Source organism: Procambarus clarkii, chromosome 39 (genome assembly GCF_040958095.1).
Source record: "Procambarus clarkii isolate CNS0578487 chromosome 39, FALCON_Pclarkii_2.0, whole genome shotgun sequence".
NCBI lineage: Eukaryota > Metazoa > Arthropoda > Malacostraca > Decapoda > Cambaridae > Procambarus > Procambarus clarkii.
In genome coordinates this window covers 33,702,414-33,720,725 of record NC_091188.1, presented here as the reverse complement: position 1 = coordinate 33,720,725, position 18,312 = coordinate 33,702,414, and the positions used below count along the sequence as shown (strand labels likewise).

General features: G+C 44.8%; 1 pseudogene; it reads left to right on the top strand.

Moving 5' to 3' along the window:
• The window catches only part of LOC138372673 (etoposide-induced protein 2.4-like), a 16,613-nt pseudogene extending 4,407 nt beyond the window's left edge, over positions 1 to 12,206 (top strand).
• The last annotated feature ends 6,106 nt before the right edge of the window (positions 12,207 to 18,312 follow it).

The window sequence follows — 18,312 nt, the reverse complement described above, 5'->3', positions numbered from 1 at the left end:
CTGATGTGACTGTGGAGTAGCTTTGGTTCGGTCTTGGCTTTGTTTGCTATATCATTTTCAAAATTTTTCTCTGCTTCTCTTCTCACCCTGACGTACTCATTCCTGGTTCTCTGGTATCTCTCTCTGCTTTCTGGTGTTCTGTTATTCCGGAAGTTCCTCCACGCCTTTTTGTTCAGTTTCTTCGCTTCCATACATGCCCTATTATACCATGGATTCTTCTGTTGCTTCTCGGATTTTTCCCTTTGGGCCGGGATGAACCTGTTTACTGCCTCCTGACACTTTTGGGTAACATAGTCCATCATACCCTGTACAGACTTATCTCTGAGGTCTGTGTCCCAAGGTATTTCACTTAGGAAACTTCTCATCTGTTCATAATTCCCCTTTCGGTATGCCAGCCTTTTGATTCCTAGTTCTTTTTTGGGGGAGATAAGTCCTAGCTCTACCAGGTACTCAAAGTTCAATACACTGTGATCACTCATTCCCAAGGGCGCTTCCATCTTAACTTCCCTTATATCCCATTCATTTAGGGTAAATATCAAATCAAGCATTGCTGGTTCATCTTCTCCTCTCATTCTTGTTGGTTCTTTGGTGTGCTGGCTTAGAAAGTTTCTTGTTGCCACGTCCAGCAGCTTAGCTCTCCATGTTTCTGGTCCTCCATGCGGGTCTCTGTTCTTCCAATCTATCTTCCCATGGTTGAAGTCTCCCATAATTAGTAGTCCAGATCCATTCCTGCTAGCAACAGAAGCTGCTCTTTCTATTATGTTAATGGTGGCCATGTTGTTTCTATCATATTCCTGTCTAGGTCTTCTGTCATTTGGTGGTGGATTATATATGACTGCGACTATAATTTTTTTCCCTCCATTTGTTACAGTACCTGCTATGTAGTCACTGAAACCTTCGCAGCCCTGAATATCCATCTCCTCAAAATCCCAGCCTTGTCTTAACAGCAGAGCTACACCACCCCCCACCTCTTCCTTCCCTCTCTTTCCTCATAACATAATAGTCCTGTGGGAACACTGCATTTGTTATCGTTATCGTGATCTTTGTTTCTGTGAGGGCTATTATGTCTGGGTTTTCCTCTAGTACCAGTTCTCCAAGCTCATTTGCTTTATTTGTAATTCCATCTATGTTTGTGTACATTGCTTTGAGGCTCACTTTCTTCTGTCCCTTCTCAAATCGCCTCCTTGGTGAATGTTCTGCTGGTGGGGGAGGCTGTTCCATGGGTGTGAGGACCTGTGAGGTGGATAACAGGGTCTCAGAGGATACTGGGATGAGGGGCGGGGGATCCAGTGAAGGGGGAGGGACAGGGAGGGTATGGGGTGAAAGGGGAGGGAGGACGGGAAGGAAAGGGGGGGAGGGAGGACTCGGGAGGAGGGGAGGGGTAGAAGGGTGGGGATTGGGTGTGGGGGGAGGGAGATTTTGCTGAACATTTGAGTGGGGGCAGGGAGGGTTTGGGGTAGGGGGGTTTTTCTATGCAGTGGAGGGAGGCGGGGTTGTCCTCCCTTCTGGTGTTACTGGGTAGCTGGTTGTGGGTTCCCCCCTCACCTCTGGGGGTGTTGGGTTGGGAGCTGTTACTTCCTGGTTTTCCCCTCTCGCCCTGCGCCTCTTCCTTGCTTCTGCCGCCACGGCTCTCTCCTCCCTTGTCATGTCTCTCTGGAGGAATACATTTTTTAATTTTCCCACTTTTTTCAGGGAGCTCTTCCTTGATAGGATTTTCTCCTTTGTGTTCTCGTTTGCAAACACTATCTTTATCATTCGGTCTCGGTCTTTGTTGTACCGGCCTAGCCTGAAAACCTTCTCAATGCTATGCTCAGCCCCTTCCATGTCTAGTGCCTTTAGTACTTCATTCACTGCTGCTTTGTCCTTGTCACTCCACTCTGTCCTATTAGATCCTTCCTGCTCCTTAATACCCACAGCAACCACTGATCTGTTCCTTTCCAGCAGTTGGCTAGTGGAGCGTGCCGCCTTGTACCTGTATGTTGTACCTGTGTGTGTGTGTGTGAGTGTGTGTGTGTGTGTGTGTGTGTGTGTGTGTGTGTGTGTGTGTGTGTGTGTGTGTGTGTGTGTGTGTGTGTGCACGCGCGCTCGCCTATTTGTGCTTGTGGGGGTTGAGTTGTGGCTCTTTGGTCCAGCCTGTCAACCGTCAATCAATAGGTGTACAGGTTCCTGAGCTTATTGGGCTCTATCATATCTACACTTGAAACTGTATGGAGTCAGCCTCCACCACATCACTTCCTAATGCATTCCATTTGTCAAACAATTAGAAAACTTGTTTAGTGTCAAATATCTCTGTGGCTCACTTGGGCACTCAGTTTCCCCCTGTCCCCCCCTAGTGCGTGTGCCCCTTGTGTTAAATACCCTGTCTTTGTCTACCCAATCAATTCCCTTGAGAATCTTGAATGTGTTGATCATGTCTCCCCTAAATCTTCTGTCTTCTAGCGACGTGAGGTTTAATTCCAGCAGTCTCTCCTCGTAGCTCATACCCCTCAGCTCGGGTTTGTCTAGTTGCAAACCTTTGAACCTTTTCCAGTTTAGTCTTATTCTTCATTAGATATGAACTCCATGATGAGGCTGCATACTCAAGGATTGGTCTGACGTGTGTGGTATGCAAAGTTCTGAATGATTCCTTACACAAGTTTCTAAATGCCGTTGTTATGTTGGCCAGCCTGGCATATGCCGCTGATGTTATCTTCTTGATATGGGCTGCAGGGAACAAGTCTGGCGTGATATCAACCCCAAAGTTTTTTTATCTGACTCGAAGAATTTCATTTCCCAGATGATACCTTGTATCTGGCCCCCTGTTCCCTACACCTATCATCAATATATTACATTTGTTTGGGTTTAACTAACAACCATTTGTTCGACCATCCCTTCAGCTTGTATAGGTCTTCTTGAATCCTCAAGCAGTCCTCCTCCTGTCTTAATCCTCCTCATAATTTTGGCATCGTCACCAAACATTGAGAGAAATGAGTCTATACCCTCCGGGAGATCATTTACATAAATCAGAAACAGGATAGGACCGAGTACAGAGCCCTGTGGGACTCCACTGGTGATTTCACGCAAATCTAAGGTCTCACCCCTCACCGTAACTCTCTGCTTCCTATTGCTTAGGTACTCCCTTATCCACTGGAGCACTTTACCAGCTACTCCTGCCTGTCTCTCCAGCTTATGTTGTACTGTGTCAAAGGCTTTCCGACAATCAAAGAAAATGCAATCCGCCCAGCCTTCTCTTGCTTAATCTTTGTCACTTGATCGTAGAATTCTATTAAGCTGTCAGGCAAGATTTACCTTCCCTGAACTCATGTTGGCGATTTGTCACGAAGTCCCTTCCCTCCAGATGTGTTACTAGGTTTTCTCACGATCTTCATCTCCTTGCATGGTATACAAGTCAAGGATACTGGCCTGTAGCTCAGTGCCTCTTCCCTGTCGCCCCTTTTTTGTATATTGGGACCACATTCGCCGTCTTCCATATTTCTGGTAGGTCTCCCGTCTCCAGTGACCTACTATACACTATGGAGAGTGGCAAGCAAAGTGCCTCTGCACACTTTTTCAGTACCCATGGCGAGATACCATCTGGACCAAGAGCCTTTCTAACATCCAGACCCAGCAGGTGTCTCTTGACTTCATCTCTCGTAATTTCGAACTCTTCCAAGGCCGCCTGGTTTACCTCCCTTTCTCCTAGCACAGTGACCTCACTTGGTTCTATTGTGAAGACCTCCTGGAACCTCTTGTTGAGTTCTTCACACACCTCTTTGTCACTCTCTTTATACCTGTCCTCGCCTGTTCTAAGTTTCATTCTCTGTTCTCTCACTCTTGTCTTCCTTTGATGAGACTAGAATAGCTTTGGTTCGGTCTTGGCTTTGTTTGCTATATCATTTTCATAATTTTTCTCTGCTTCTCTTCTCACCCTGACATACTCATTTCTGGTTCTCTGGTATCTCTCTTTGCTTTCTGGTGTTCTGTTATTCCGAAAGTTCCTTCACACCCTTTTGTTCAGTTCCTTAGCTTCCATACATGCCCTATTATACCATGGATTCTTCTTTTGCTTCTCGGATTTTTCCTTTTGGGCCGGGATAAACCTGTTTACTGCCTCCTGACACTTTTGGGTCACAGTCCATCATATCTTGTACAGACTTAGCTCTGAGGTATGTGTCCCTTAGGAAAACTCATCTCCTAATTCTCCCTTTAATATGCCAGCCTTTTGTTTCCAAGTTCTTTTTTTTTTGGGGGGGGGGGGGGAGATCTGGATAAATCTGGTCTGATCTTATGGGAAGCAGGATAAATTGTGTGTGTGTGTGTGTGTGTGTGTGTGTGTGTGTGTGTGTGTGTGTGTGTTTTCGATCGCTTGTAACGATTGGGTGTGTGAAGCTTTGACAATCTAGTAAATCTCTGAGTTCACACTTATCAACATTGTGCGATTAGAATGGGCCGAACAGTCCAATGCATTGCATTTACATGCTTACAATTGTTATGATCTCAGCCTGCAGGAGAAACGAGTCTCCCTCCTTGAGAGTTATTAAGCAAGCCTGACCTGATTAGAAGGTCTAGCATATTTTGCTGGAGGCGTGAGGCTCGCTTCTGGAGGGGCTTTGACCTCACTTGAGTGCCAGACATCGCAGGGGAAAGCCGCGCCCCGTTCGAGCTCCCGCCAGAAGGGAACCCCTAGTGATATATCTCTAAGAGAAGAGAAGTGTGTAGACGTGCCAGCTGTGGAACCGAGCTGGGAACGTTGTGGTCTCAAGTCCTGGTCGAAGAAGAGAGTATCAAGCCGGCCAGAGACATTATTGTGGGCCGTGGAAGCGCCCTGACCAGACGCCGTCAGAGGGAAAGCGCCCTCGACCAGTTAATCTGTGGTAAGCACAATATACGCCAGTTCATAGTGATTGCTTGTAGTTGGTCGTGTGCCCAGCGACAGTAGCGATGTTTATTTATAAGTTAGACATGTTTTAATAAGGCAGAAAGCCTGAAATAGGAGAGTGAAGAGGGAGGAACACGGAGCGACGTCCGTCCCCTCTGAGCTCTGACAGACGGCTGAGAGAGCCCGGCTCCTGACGGAGGAGGACCCTCCCAGCGAGTGAGGACCGCCGCCAGGCGAGGTGGAGTATGGACCCGCCCAAAACGGGGAAGTCCACTCTCACTGTATATAGAGGACAGATAGAGGTTGGAGACAAACATATTGTGTGAATATTTTTGTTTATGTGTTAAAGGGAAAACATTTTATTGGAGTGTCGATGGGTTGCAGGTTTGTCTTTGGGGAAGAAGTTGCTGAGAACTTCGAAGCCAGCATAGATGAAGTAATTGATGAGACTCCAAGGTAGTGAAGCAGAGGACCTCGAGCTATGAGGAGAAGCAGTGAAGAGGAGTGTCACATGCTTCTGTAGAGGTGGTGAAGCACCATAGTTGCTCGAGGAAACTTCATGGTGTAGCAGCCAAGAGAGCTGTGGAGGAACCTAGCAGAAGGGTGAAGCACCGTAGTTGCTCAAGGAAACTTCATGATAGCAGCCTGGAGGAGCTGCAGAGGATCCTGGTAGTGAAGCCCGGAAGAACCTGAAGATATCAGGGTAGTGAACTTCCAGAGGTGGAAGGGGAAGTTCTGGTGGATTACTTGTAGGGAGTTGATATTGTTTGGTTGTCATTAGCGTGCAAGACGCAGTGAGAGGTGAGTGATTGTTTGCATTCTTATGTCAAGGAGTGTTTTATACTGAAGTTTAGAGTTGCAGGCGTAGGCTGGATTACCTACAGATGTATGCGTTCTAGGACTGATAGAGTGATCGATTGATCACTGTTGTGTATCAATGAACATTTATACTGATGTTATTGCATTCAAATGTTGATTTTCTTTGTACACATTTATAGATACATATATATATTCTCTTGCTGATGGTGCAACAGTGTATGTAGACTTGATCAACTTGAGGAGGGTGATAGTATCAGGTGCTGAACCAGGAGATAGGATACCACTTGATAAGCTGATGATAGAGTTCTGATGATGCTGGAGTGCAACCTGATTGTAATATTATAGAGTATAGGATTCATTATTATTATATGTGTGCATGTATCGTGTATGTGCTTTGTCCAGTAAATGTATCCCAATTTGCTGGTGTTTGCCCTTGTCCTAGTGAGGCTTCCCAGGAGGTAGTAAAGAAGGAGAGAGAGAAAGAACCAAGAACCACTGCTGTGGACAGGGTAGAAGGTAATACTAATAAGTCAAAGGGGGATTGAGGAGATCATATCACCTAAGGAGAGAGTGGGGAGTCACAGCGGCTCGAGTGGGTGTGTGCACGTGACAACGAGGCTAAGTGTTGGAGCCGCATCCCCTAAACGTGTGACGTTGAGCCCCTCTCCAAGAGCCAGAAGTGCCAAGGGTGATCTCCTAGTGAGGTATAAGCACTCTACCGAGGTGTGGGTTGGGTTGTCCGTAGAGAAGGATCAACGACGACAACACCAACCAACCCACAGTCTATAAAACAATGCAATGTATTTACATTGCAGTGTTGCATCCTCAACGGTGCAGTTTTCGACCTCAGTGTAGCATTCTTCCACTACATGCTGTTGCCGGGACTGAAGCAGGTGCTGGGGCTCTTCCTGGATGAGGAAGCGGGGCCAGTGTATTCGTTGGTGCTGCCCATCCTCACTACCATCTTCAACATATTGTGGGTCTTGCCACTCTTCGTGCTCTCCAAGATCAACACCATATGGTTCCAACACATAGCTGACAGTGCATATCGCGAGCGCCAAGGACGTCCCCACCTGATCAACAGCATCAGTAAACTTGTAGCCGATTCTCATCTCCATCTTTGACCAGTTTCTTTTTCTCATACAGGCTAGCTTTATGAAGCTGGTGCATCTGGTGGGTGTAGATGTGATCCTGAACGGTATTCACCTGTGTATGCTTAATGCACTATGCCTTTGAGTACAGATGGTTCAACATGGGTTGGGAACTATACAAGAGATTATGTTTCATCGAGGATAACTGGTCGTACTTCATTGGCTTTGGACTTCCCCTGGCACTTATCACAATGTATCAATCTTCAATGTACATTAGTGGATGTCTCTTTGCTGTGTCACTTCCTGTTTTCATCATCAGTGCCAACGAGGCTGATCCAGTGCTCAACACCAATGGTTGCCAAATGCATTTGTTTTCTTTGGTGGTTGCTGTGTCCAACCGCATCATCCAGACTCTTGTCACAAGATATCCTCCACCGACCCCCAGCAAGACTCCTCAGCCATCTCCTTATCGCTCTACTTCCTTTCTTCCACGTAGACGTTTGAAAGATTTTTTTACAATGCCTCAGACATTTGAAGCTGTTTTATTGTCTGTGACCAAAGCAAAAGTTGCTTCACCAAAGATGCAACAATATTTCATATTAATATTGCTTGGCAGGCAGTTGTTCTGCTGTATACTAAGAATTATTTTGACCACATGTTGATTGATGATGATTTAGAGATACCATCTCTCTTCCCCAGAAGAGAAGCTACATGTATTAATCCCCATGGATTTTTTATATCCACATAACTTGGTCAAATAGGTCATCGACGGGGGTGGTTCCTTACGCCCCCTTACTCACTCAACAGGAACTTGTTCCATCAGCTATGAGAGTGTTATTTGGTTGCCTCTTGCCATCTTGTGCAAGGGACTATAGTTGGCAATAGTATCTGAGGAAAATATGCGAGTGTATAGTAATTTTAAGGTTTTATGAGTGGCTTGTGAAGTCTATGAGAAATACAGAACAAGAATGTGAATGTACTTAAAATAATAAAATGGAGCGAGACATTGACAGTATGTGAAGAATTTGTAAGCTGATAAATGACTCAACAGTAAGTGGATGTAAGGAAGCCAGACAGCTGAATGGACAGCGCTTCGGATTCGCAGTCCTGAGGTTCCGGGTTCGATCCCCCGGTGGAAGCGGAAACAAATGGGCTGAGTTTCTTTCACCCTGATGCATCTGTTCACCTAGCAGTAAATAGGTACCTGGGAGTTAGACAGCTGCTACGGGCTGCTTCCTGGAGATGTGAAACAAAAAATGAGGCCTTGTCGAGGACGCTAAGCCCCGAAATCATCAAGATAAGCCTCAAGATAAGATACATGCCAGTTTATATAATCATAATATTAATTGGAGAGAGCCAAAACATATTGCTAAGTGAAGGAGTTTTGATAAACGCAATTTGATCAATTCAGCCCAAATTAACCAATGTCACAATATTTTTAATGTTAACATTGACCTGCACAAACTAGACCATTATTTATATATTGTAGTTACAAATTGTAACTACCTTCTTAGTGAGGAAGGCAGGCTCGTGATTCGTCTATCTTCACCTGACCACAGTACAGTGAGGTAACGACATAGGGGGGGGGGATCAGTTATATATAACCTCTCTAAGCTCTTCACTCTTCCCTGAAGCCATCAACACAGCCACTCTCCTGGTCAACAAAGGTGTCCAGCAGCTGGACACCCTCATAAAGACTGTGAAGCAGTATCCTCCCCCGCGATAACAGCTTGATGGTTAAATGCAACCTCAGAATACTGAGAAAAAAAAATTGTACCACTTACGGGCTATTCATGCCCGTGCCACCTCTTGGGTGGCTTAATCTTTATCAATCAATCTTCACTCTTTGAATGTCAGCCCCACTCCCATCCTGGCGTTTTATACCGGGAAGAGACGGAAGGCCTTCGTCAGTGATTTGAATTGGCGATCGGAGCACTATACAGATAGAAAGCTTTCTTCCATCGGCACTGACCCTATGAAGGGGACTTTCTTCACTCCTGGTGCCAGTTAAACATCACCATGCTCCACCGAATCAAGGTTCGGTTCCGAGGAACCTACACCAAGGCCGAGATTCTGGCCCTCTTGACGGCGAACTCATAGGACAAGTATTATTTTCCGGGAATTGTCTTCCCTGGGGTCTGGGCCTAACCTAACTTCCACTATTTTAGGAACTCCTTGACCTTAGCTATTACCCCTCAAAGAGCAGCCACGAGGCCCCCCATAACAGTAGACCTACTTTTGAAGCGAAGGGGGAAGGTGCGAGATTGACGCCATTTGTGAACACTGGCAGTAAAGCAAATTTCATGAAAAATTCAGCCTTCAACAAGTTGAGAAATTTTACACAACGCCTTAGGAGTTGTGGAAATAATTTGACTGCAGTTAATGGGCAAAAGATAGACATTTTGGGACAGGATAACTTTGACATAAGTTTTCTAGAGACATTTTAATCGGTTTGGATTTCTTGAATAGATTTAATTACTCCTAGTCTGCACAAAAAGTGCGAGGAACTGCAGATTGAGGCTGGGAAAGATTTTTTATGTTGAGATGGTCGACCATCCTTCATTAGTGGCTTTAATTAAAAGGAAGCAGAAGTATAGCGTAAATTACCCAAAATTACTTTTCATGTCTCTTCCCGACACTGATAAGAGGTCATGTGGGATATATGCACTGACCAAGCAAAAGTTGCCCACCACATTTTGTAAAATTCATTAAAGTGTCCGTGGGATGTCACATCCTACCAGGAAATACCCTACAGGTGGCTGGAAGATGTCAGGTAATAATTCCTCACCATCTAATTGTGGTGCTTGATTAAGGTGCACTTATTTCAGTCAACATCTCTGGTAAAACCTATTGCTTCAGAGCAGGTAATAGAGTATCTTGGGGAACTCTGGTGAACAATACACAAATTTTTCACCACGAGTCATCTGAAATGCCAACTATCATAGCACAATTTAGTGCATTAAATGTTACCGAGAACAAGAGACCATTGAAGAACATAAATAAGAAAGGTTATAATATTACACAGGATTTAGAGAAATTATTATCAGCGCTAGATTTGCAACATGTTCCACAGACAGAAAACTGTTGAGAGGGATTTTATATTCGGGAAATATATCCCGAAATGGATATATTTCGGGATATATTCCCGAAACTGTTTGCAGCCGAGGATGACCAGATTGATCTCCTAGATAGAACTTAGCACACCATCCCAACAGGTGACTACGCGCCTGTTTACACCCTGCAGTGGAGGCTCACGGAACAGGCAAAGAATGTTATGCAGCGTAAGTGCCAGAAATTGTTAACACAAGACATGATAGAGCCTAGTATGTCACTATGGTTGTCTCCTGACGTGTTGGTTCGTAAACCGGAGGGTAGTTACCGTTTTTGTGTGGACTACCGGAAAGTGAACAAAATTACTAAGGGTGTTGTTTACGATTTACCCTGAATTAAGGATATAAGAGGCCAATTCGGGGCAGCAAAATACTTTTCCAATTTTGATGCCAAGTCTGCATATTGGGCAATACTGGTGGCTGAGAAAAAGGGAAAAGACAGCATTTTCTGATGGCAGGCACACCTACCAATTTTGTAGGATGCCTTTTGACCAAAAGACAGCCCCTTCATTTCAGAGGGCCATTAATTACATACTCAGTCCAGTCTTGGGAAGGCCCTCGCTACATACCTGGATGATGATGTGATATATTCCAGGATGTTTGATGAACACTTACGAGACTCCACTGAGACTTAATTTGTTAGATTGAGCAAGTTTTAAATTAATTGTTCAGCAGTGCACTCTGGCAGCTCAGAAATTCCGGTTTCTGGGGATTCCAGGTGAGCACAGATGGTAACAGGCCTGATCCAGACTCTTGCAGTGTCATTGCTGAATTGCCAGCTCCAAGAACAGCAAAGGACGTGTGCAGGTTTCTGGGGGCGGCCGAATATTTCCGTCGCCACAATGAAGGTTTTGCCAGTATATCAGCACCCTTGACTGACCTAACAAAGAAAAATGTAAAGTTTGTTGGGAAACCAGAGCATGATGTTGCCTATGCTAAAATGAAACATCAGCTCATTACAACCCCCGTATTGGCCTTACCTGATTTTGATAACGAGTGGGAGGTACACACTGACGACAGTAGCATAGCTACTGGCGGATGTTTAATACAACATAAAAGAAAATCTCCCCTATCCAATGGCTTATTTCAGTAGGAAGGTCAAGGGACCAGAGGTTAGTTATTCGGCCACAGATTGGGAGGCGCTATCAGATGTCGAGGCATTTAGATATTTTGAGCCATTTATTCCAACGTCATTTTGTCATCTACACTTATCACAGGGCTCTAACACATGTTTAATTAAATTACCAAGTGCCTACGAATGCAATGCTGGTTCCATGAACAGTCTGCTCCCTCATTCCAAATACTTTACAAACCTGGACCGTCACATGTAGTGCCAGACACCTTGAGCAGAAACATTGCTGCTATTAATGTAAATGTCATTATTAAAGGGATTTCTGTTGACAGGATGATTGTTCCAGATGAGCGAACCTAGGTGGAAAGAAATTATTTTGCATTTGGAAGGGGGGAAATATCCTTCCAAGAATAGTAAACTACCAGTAAAGGACTTTGAATTAAAGGAAGGGGGTATTATATTATGTAAATAGCCAGAAAAATCGGGCAGTGTTCCAACTGGTTATACCAGATGAACTAGGATCATCAGGGATGAAACTGGCACAAGCTTTTAAGACTGCAGGTCACTCGGGTGTTTATAAAACTCAAAGTATTTTATTTCCCAAGTACGTTAACGGAAATCATTAAATTTGTAAAGTCATGCTCCAATTGTCAGAGGAGAAAAGGTACCCTTAAGGAACAAGCCCCACTACAGAATACAGAAAGCCTTTAGATCGAGTGGGAGCCGATTTAATTGATCTCCATCACAGTCATTCAGGCAATCGTTACGGGTTGGTTTCAGTGGGTCATCTGTCCCCATTCGTTACATTGATTTCATTACCTCAGAAGGATGGTCGTACTGTTGCAGATGCGTTCTTCCCTAGGTTCGTAATTGTATTTGGGCTCCCTAAAGTTAGTCTGACCGAGGTCAGGAACTGAATTACAATATTTTTAGAGAGGTTTGTAAAATAATTAAGACAACATTAGCCTTGATGACCACATACCACCTACAGGCGAATGGGATGACTATACTTACCAATCGTTCAGTTAAGGCTATAGTTGCAATTCTTGCTGAAAACGATGCAAACTTGTGGGACGAACACCTACCCTATGTTCATATGGCTTTGACCACTTTTATCCACCAGTCTATTAATACCCAACCCCTTCTTTTGTTCTCTGGTCATTCATGTAATTTCCCATCAGGTCTGCTTAACAGATAATGTTGTGTATGGAGCAGATTATCCTTCAGAAGTCCTCAATAAGATGAAAAATGCTTGAAGATCGCAGCTGAGGCTTCCCAAAAAGCCTGGGATTGATATGCTCATCATTATGACAAGAATGTACGACCTCTATAGCTGAAGGAGGGTAACCTTGTCTGAAGAGTTAATGAAGCAGCACCCGCCAATCAGAGTAAGATACTAGCTCCTAGAGGGCAGGGGCCATATAGGGCCCCTGGTGCCACACACACAAATCACAATTGCGTGATGCATCAAATGAGCAAATCCACGAGGGCCGTGACGAGGATTCGAACCTGCGTCCGAGAGCATCCCAGACGCTGCCTTAATCGACAGTTTAGTAAGGGCAAAGAGGGAGAACGGCCTATTGACATAGCACGAGTGCATGATTGGAGTTGTGTAAAACCCTGGTTTGGCCTCGGAGAGGCTGCAGGATCCAGTAAGTTCAGTAGAACTTCAGTTTCAACTCCTTTTGACCATGTCGTAGCTCAGTCAATTAAGGCAGCATCTGGGATGCTCTCGGACGTAGGTTCGAATCCTCGTCACGGCCCTTGTGGATTTGTTCATATAGAGTAATTAAGAGAGCAGACCTTGTAAATCTTGCCATAAATGAAGTATTTGAGAATCAAGTGTTAAGAACTATTCACATTAATAAATTTAATCTATCATGTTAGGGAGGAACTAGAGCTGCCTTCAGCTAGTCTAATTCCTGGCCCAGCGGTGCTGACTAATGACTAAAGTAACGAGTCGGATGTGGAGGATGGCCCTCTCAACTCATCAGTAGTCAAGTGCAGTCTCATCACCCCATGGTAACCTTTACTGTACAGTGCAAGATCTTGTGAACAGAAACTCCTTTAATGTTATTTAGAATTCATTAAATTTTCCTGCAGATGCAATGAAGTGGATTTATTAACTGTACTTAACTCACGTAGCAGACTTTACTTTGCTCTGGGGTTTCCAACCTCTTGAGCACCCAGAGCTATATCCATGCTCCTGCCATTTTGTTGTCTGTCTTTTTCCCAGTTCTGATTTGTACACCTGTGTAGTTGTGCCATCCACACATGAAACCATGATCGAAATCAGTAGAATTGGGATGACCTTCCTTTCCGTGAAGATTGGGGGAGGTACGTTAAACAAAATCCTTCCAGCACCAGACCCAGTAACTCGTTAATTGCTTACTTGGAATGGTTGACACCTACACCAGTCACCCGGCCGACACCTCACGTCACTAACAAGGTTGTCTTGGCTCAGTATGCTGTCTACAATGAAGAAGTCGCCGGATATCAACGTTTAACACCATCGTCGGTAGCTGTATCTATGTCACCACCACCCACCAGCCACGTTGTCAAAGCTGCAGGCAGACCGGAATTGAATGAAGAGATATCCGAGAGGGAGCCAGCCAGTAGCAGTACTAATCAGTCTCTTCTCAAGGTCTGTGGTTCCGTCGCCTGATGTAACGGAGAAGCGGAACATAGGTAGTCACAAGGACGAATGGCATGGATTTCCTACAGAGTACAGTCGACTTGCTTACAACGGTGCAAAATTGCCTCCTTCGGCCCAAAGTCAATTGTACGAGAGTATACACAAATGGGATTTACTGACTAGTAGTCTTGCGACATCAAGAAACGCCTAATATAACGAACTCTGGAGACTGAAGTCAGGATTCACCTGTTTTGCAAACACGCCACCCAACTCAACGACACTGAAGCCGCTTCCGTCCCGAGAGCGAGACCGTTGTACGTCTACGTCCTGTTCTACTGTGGTCACCTGTTGTTTCAGTTTCATCCATCATTACTGTTTTGTGACCTCAGAGTTGAATATTGAGCCGTGTCTCTTTAGCAAGGTTCACCCGGCAGGCTGCAGCCAGCCACAGGCTGTCACCTGTCACCCAAGTGCTATCTGGTCGGATAGTTCTATCATTCTTCAGCAGAAACCGGAATGGTGTACAAGAGGACCAGGATTCTCCACATTCTAAAATTGGTGGTCGTCGAAACTACAATCAACTACATGTCACTGGTCTAACAGATTTTTTTTTTTTTTTTTAACATTTGTTGTGTTAAAATGTTATGTTTGCTCTATTTTGTTGTCATTGTATTAAATTTCTGAAAAAATTAAGATCTCTGAATACCTAGGAATGTAATTTTGGAAAACCTAAATGTTGAAAACTAGAAATATAGTAGTGAAATTCTATTAAAGTGGAAATGTATAATTTTTTCACATGGACCCGTTCTCGAGATAGAGATCTCTAGTATGAGAGTTATTGCAATGTGTCTAGGACGTAGGTTCTGGAAATTATAATTGTCATTTTCTTGCTCAGCATTCATTGGTGCAAGAGGGGTTGACAACATTAACTTTATACTCTTAGCTGGAAGTATGTACACATTTTGTTGCTGCGTACTCATTTGAGAACTGTGATATTAAAAGTAGTATTGATAATAAACACATTTGTAAGATTGTCAGAATGTCATTTTGGACATTGATTTTGAATGTTAGGTTTGATAATTAAGTGACATGTGGCAAAAAGTGACCACAGGTGGTGACTGGAACACATGAATGAACTTAAAGAGTTCAGTGTTCTTCTCCTGAAGCAGTTAGACTTCAGCATGTATTGGAATTCTTGTGTTACGTGTTCATGACGAAACACGTTGATGGACGCCGATGGCCAATGATATTTGTTGGCCAGATTTTGTGATAGTGGTTGGAATATTGAATCTAGTTATATCAATTTTGAGTATTGAATTTTTCTTCCAGATGTATTGGGAAGATTGCTGGACTATAAACAGCATTACAGTCGGGTGTCAGATAATTGGATTCGGCATTTGAATTATGCCGATTATTTCGATACAATCTGCAGATTGTAAATTCTATAGATAGGGTAGATTTTGAATATTTTTTTGAGGCACTGGTTAAATTTTTATATAAAAGGATTGGGCTGGTACCGCTACCTCAAGGTCGACCAAGGCATTCAATATCCAAGCTGAAGCCTTCCCAGACCTCCCTACAAGAGGCATCTCGAGTAGTGCCTCCACACACCTCAACTACTTGACGAGTAACTCCCACGGTAGTATCAAATCTCAGACCCAGGCGTCACCACTCACCCAGCCCGGCCAAACACCACCCAGGCGTCACCACTCACCCAGCCCGGCCAAACACCACCCAGGCGTCACCACTCACCCAGCCCGGCCAAACACCACCCAGGCGTCACCACTCACCCAGCCCGGCCAAACACCACCCAGGCGTCACCACTCACCCAGCCCGGCCAAACACCGACCCAGGCGTCACCACTCACCCAGCCCGGCCAAACACCACCCAGGCGTCACCACTCACCCAGCCCGGCCAAACACCACCCAGGCGTCACCACTCACCCAGCCCGGCCAAACACCACCCAGGCGTCACCACTCACCCAGCCCGGCCAAACACCGACCCAGTCATGCCACCAACCCATTCTTGGACCAAATCCATTTTATCCAACGTCGACTCCAAAAACCCATTTATTAATTTTAACACGGAACTTTTTTCAAATATAAATTAATATTATATATTGGCATAGTTCATATTAAGGCACTGGTTAGGTTAGATGTTTAGGTTCTGTTAGCGATTATTTGAATTTGTAGAACGTGGGTGAAGCATTTACAGCATGACTTATGTTCAAACATAAGTCATCAGCGAAGCACTTGTTCCGGATGTACTCTGCGTCATCAGTTGTGAGTCTTGTGTAAACCGTTTTTCATTCATAAACTGGGGTTTGGCGGGTGAATGGAATGGACTGAGTTTGTTTGGAGGACGGACTGGTTGCCACACACTCCACTACCATCACAAGACACCCCCGTACAAAAGTATGATTCCTGCTCTCATACACAGTGCAGCCCTTATGGCTGGATCAACATCGGGAAGTACCACAGTACTAAATGAACTATGCTGAGAAAAACCTACCTACCTTCAAGATCTCCAAGGCCTCCTTTACAAGATACACGCAGACAACTGATCCAAGCAACACGCCGTCGGCCTCTGCCAACGGACCTGGCAACACCAGAGTCGAAAAGCCTTCCCCAGAGCTAATAGCAAACACCACAACAGATCCAGACCAGGGTAACTTCTCCACTGCCCTAGAGGACGAAGCTACACTCGTCAGTAGGAACCCCAAGATCAACAGTGAAACCAACATACCAAATGCTCTCGTCTCCACTCACACCAGCAGTAGCACTATCACGGTCGTGCGGAACTCACTAGAACTCTAGATGAACACATCATCACCGCCCTGATGGACCTCTGTAACCTGGCACAACAGGAAGACCCCGACCCTAGCAGCAAAGTGACGATATCACACATCGACAAATCAGACGGCAAAACTCCAAACAGGAATGGCGGGTAACGACGAGACATCAACGGACCAAGAAATCCAAACTAATGAAGAAAAATAGCCATCATCCACAAGACAGGTTAAATCCTCCATCCCCTTCTTTAGGAGGGATTGGGTCCTAGACATTGCCTGTTTTTATTTGTTTTTTCTTGGGCACCACGCCCGCCATCGTTAAGACCGACGCAGATGACAGAAGACTTCAGCACCAAAGAAAGAAGACTTCACCACTCACGATGACAGCTGTCTTCGCTTCATCGCCCTCAACACGAGACCCCTGCCTAGCTGGACAGGTTGGCGAGAGCCTCTGTTCACACCGAGCAGCTAGGTTTAGCCCTGGCTGTTTCTCTCAAACTTTGACGTTTTTGTCTCTCCGGCTATTTTTCAGCTATAGCCACTTAACCGTTCTCCCCTATGGGTATCTTGACCTATATATGGTTGACTGACATAACAGTGTCAGTTAGATACCTAAACAATGGATATCAGATTAAAACCTTCAACTTCTCATGCCCCATGGTCATTATTAAAGAGGACAAAGAGGTGAAGTATTAGGAGATGGGAAGGAAGACTAAGAACAAATCCACAAGGGCGGTGACGAGGATTCGAACCTGCGTCCGGGAGCATCCCAGACACTGCCTTAATCGACTGAGCTACGACAGGATAAAAGGGTTGAAACCGAAGTTCTACTGAACTTACTGGATCCCGTAGCCTCTCCGAGGCACAAACCAGGCTTTTACACAACCCCCCCTGCACCCGAGCTATGTCAATAGGCCGTTCTCCCTCTTCGCCCTTACATCATCATCACACAGATCACAATAACGTGATGCATCAAATGAACAAATCCACAAGGGCCATGACGAGGATTCGAACCTGCGTCCGGGAGCATCCAAGACACTGCCTTAATCGACTGAGCTACGACAGGGTAAAAGGGAGTGGGGTTGTGTAAAAGCCTGGTTGGTGCCTCGGAGAGGCTACGGGATCCAGTAAGTTCAGTAGAACTTCGGTTTCAACCCTTTTACCCTGTCGTAGCTCAGTCGATTAAGGCAGTGTCTGGGATGCTCCCGGACGCAGGTTCGAATCCTCGTCACGGCCCTTGTGGATTTGTTCATTTGATGCATCACGTTATTGTGATCTCTGTGTGTAAGGAAGACTAAGTTTGTCACAAGGCAGAATTTGAACTTTAGAAATGCTATTTTTTTCAAAATGAGGCAGAGGGACAGGGAAGTCGAAAGATTTTTTGTTGGGAAAATTAAAGACATACATTCGCAATGTAAAGGAATCCAAACTTAAGATTACCAAAACTTCCCACTAATATGATCTATTATCACGATATGATATGAAACATTTAGGGAAGACGTTCTAGTGACCATCGATGAAACGGATTAGAGATTGAAGCAGGTGATAGAACACAAGTTGATTAATTCAACATCAGCAGCAGTCTTCCCATCAGACACCATGTGTGTGTATTGCATATTATATGGCAATTGTGTACTGGTGTGTACCACCAGAGGCCATTATATGGCAATTTACGATGCACACAACACGCTCTGCCATGGGGAGAGAAAAAGAACCTATTTTCAAGCAAGACGATTGCTAATGTAACCCTAGACGTAAAACGTAAATTCTTTGTGTTCCATCTGCAGCTTAAAACGTGGTGTAAGAAAGGGGTAGTTAAACCCATCATGTTAAGAGTTTCGAGGTGAGTAGACAGATGGATTTAATAAACGTGCACAAGGATGGGGGATGTTCGTACAACTACATTCTTCATAATCAAGACAATTTAACAAAGTTC